The following is a 3181-nucleotide window of genomic DNA, read 5'->3' on the forward strand; positions in this document are numbered from 1 at the left end:
CTTCTCTCTCACTGCATATTTCCTGTCTAACCCTCGTCGTGTTTTCCATAGACTCGCCGCATCATACAAGGTAAGGTATATCACGTTCAGTGCAGCTCTACTATTGTAAACACCTCACGATATTATCGCAATGATTCATTGCATTGATCATTCATCATTCATTTTTGGGGGTTTCTCTTTCCTAAATCATTACAGCATGATGGGGTCTAATCNTATTTATATAAATATATGTGTGTGTGTGTCCGCATCTGTAGCCTGTTATTGTCTCATTATACCGCACTGTGAATGAATTAAAAGTAAATATATAAGTCTTCATGAACACATCTGTCCATCAAAACAGAGTGCTGCTGTGCCTCCTGTCATCATTGATGGACGTCTCTTTAAAATGACCGCTCAGAGGAGAGGAGTTCCCATTTCTCTAACCGCCTGCTGCTTCCCCTCCTCTCTCCTCGGTTCCCCTCCTCTCTCCTCGGTTCCCCTCCTCTCTCCTCGGTTCCCCTCCTCCGCTCGCATCTCCTGTGGGCGGGACTAAGTATCGAGGATAGGAGTCGAGGAGGGGAGTTAGAGAAATGAGAAAGGGCCCAAGAAATGTACTGTGGAAAATTACATAACAAATATATCAAGGTACAGCTTTTTCATTTATTTATGTTTTGTAGTACCGGTATATAGAGTCACAGCTCTGTTGACTTCAGTACTGAACACTCATAAAGCTATTTAAACTATCTGTAGTGATTTACATTTTAATGTAAACCTAATATAAAGTATTCTCTATTGAAACTGTAATACCCAACATCACCAAGCTCTCATGAGATATTTAAATCAAATTGAAGCAAAGTAAAAAAAACATAAGAGAGGTCCCCTCGAGTAGCATGGGCAGTGTATAAAAGATAAGCTTAACGCCAAACGCTTGTCTTCCACTGAATGCCACCCCAGTGTTCCCTTTCGCAATGGCACACCAGTGATGTTGAACTACAGTATGAGCCTTATTGCTTAAAAATCACACGTTCAATAATATTAATAATCTCTCTTGTTTCACTTCGTGCAAGGCTTTTGTTTTTGCTTACAGTAGTGCATGCCTATGTGCCCAACATAATTCCATGATAACTACAATAAGTTTATCAAAACAGATAGCGAGTGACTTGTAACTGGGGAAGCTAAATGAGTTTTGTTGTCTTCTTGACAGACAGCCGGTCCTGGTTTAGCAATCAATAACTGTTTACCAACAGGATGAATATGTTGTACACAGGAGTGTTGTGGTTTTGGTTTATGCACAAACTGGTTAAAGTGATCATTTGTCTACAGCTAAAGAGACAATTTAGTCCCCGGTGTACCCATCCGAGAGAATTGGGTTAGCATCCGCCATGTTGTGTGCATTGCTGAAGACACATGCAGCCACTTTCCCAGTAAGTATCCGCAAAATGTTGCAATGTCAATCCAAACTTGCCACTGTAACATTACACAACCAATGATTATGTGTGTTTCTTGGATTTGTCCACATAAAGCTTACTTCGATTTAGTTCATTTCACCTGAGCCTGTGCCTGTTTAGACATAATAACTTAAGCTCTAGAAGCCCCAGAGTATATGGAGCAAAGTATCCATGCAGACTGTACTTTGAATGGCTTCTTGTTTAAAAGCAAACAGCAAATTAGACTTGTGTGCAAAAAGAAAAGCACAATGTGCAGCAGCTGAACAGATAACTTGTTTGACTTATGGTCATGTATATGCATTACAGCGAGGCTCTTTATAGTTGTTTTTTATTAATTGTTTTCTTTGCAACAATTATATTTGTTCCCATGCTGGAAGCCACTGGTCATATTTAATCAAAAAGTGGATTGCATCATTTGCAGACAAAAAAGGAATCCATAAAAAGTGCATTTCTAATATTGCGAAGAGGCAGAATACATCAATTGAGAAGGACAGGAATATAACATGTCTGCAGAATGATATGTAATTCCAATCATTAAAACAATCCATGTCAATTGTTCTTTGGCAAACAATAACTCTTGCGCATCTCTCCCAATCAAAGCCAGTTGTATCAGAGCGAGCAGTAACAACATCGAGGAAAGTATCTCTTTGGGGATCAGCGGGTTATAAATCCCCTCAACCCCTCCTTTTAAATTACAGACACCGGCACACAAACAGGGCAATAATATACCCCTGAGTAAAGTGTGCAGAAGTCCCAGTGGGGTGAGATAGAACATTAGGACCGTAGAATTGGATACGTGTCTATTCACTTTCCTTCACTTCTGTCATGACACTTTCATTTGGCAAACGCCATGACTTGAGGGGACAAGGCTCATTTTTCAATTAGGCACTAGACTCACTCATGCTTCAGTGCTTTCTCATCACCCTCATCTTCTCTCCTTTCTCATTCTTATAGGAAAGAGGGATGGAGGGAGGGTGGTGGAGGGGGAGTAGATAGAGGCGCTATTGTAGATCAGCTGTGAGTGATGGATGCAGGAGAATGCTATGGTGCTGGAAGGACTCCCTCCGCTATGGAAGCCTGTTTGCCCCACAGAAAAAAAAATAAAAAATCCTGTAAGTCAATATATTGACTTAGCAGCTAGCTATCTCAATATATTTAGACAGCTAAGTCAATATATTGAGATAGCTAAGTCAACATATTGAGATAGTAAGTCAATATATTGAGATAGCTAAGTCAACATATTGAGATAGTAAGTCAATATATTGAGATAGTAAGTCAATATATTGACTTAGCTATCTCATTATATTGACTTAGCTATCTCAATATATTGACTTACTATCTCAATATGTTGACTTACTATCTCAATATGTTGACTTACTATCTCAATATATTGACTTTGCTATCTCAATATGTTGACTTAGCTATCTCAATATATTGACTTACTATCTCAATATGTTGACTTACTATCTCAATATATTGACTTAGCTATCTCAATATGTTGACTTAGCTATCTCAATATGTTGACTTAGCTATCTCAATATATTGACTTACTATCTCAATATGTTGACTTACTATCTCAATATGTTGACTTAGCTATCTCAATATGTTGACTTAGCTATCTCAATATGTTGACTTATAGAGATGTCCCGATCCGATCACGTGATCGGGGATCGGAGCCGATCACGTGATTTTCAAAAGATCGGAATCGGGAGAAAAAAAATCGGGGATCGGGATTTTTTTTCTTTTCTTTTTTT

This window comes from Notothenia coriiceps, unplaced genomic scaffold (assembly GCF_000735185.1).
Source record: "Notothenia coriiceps isolate Sejong01 unplaced genomic scaffold, NC01 NC01_scaffold00027556, whole genome shotgun sequence".
NCBI lineage: Eukaryota > Metazoa > Chordata > Actinopteri > Perciformes > Nototheniidae > Notothenia > Notothenia coriiceps.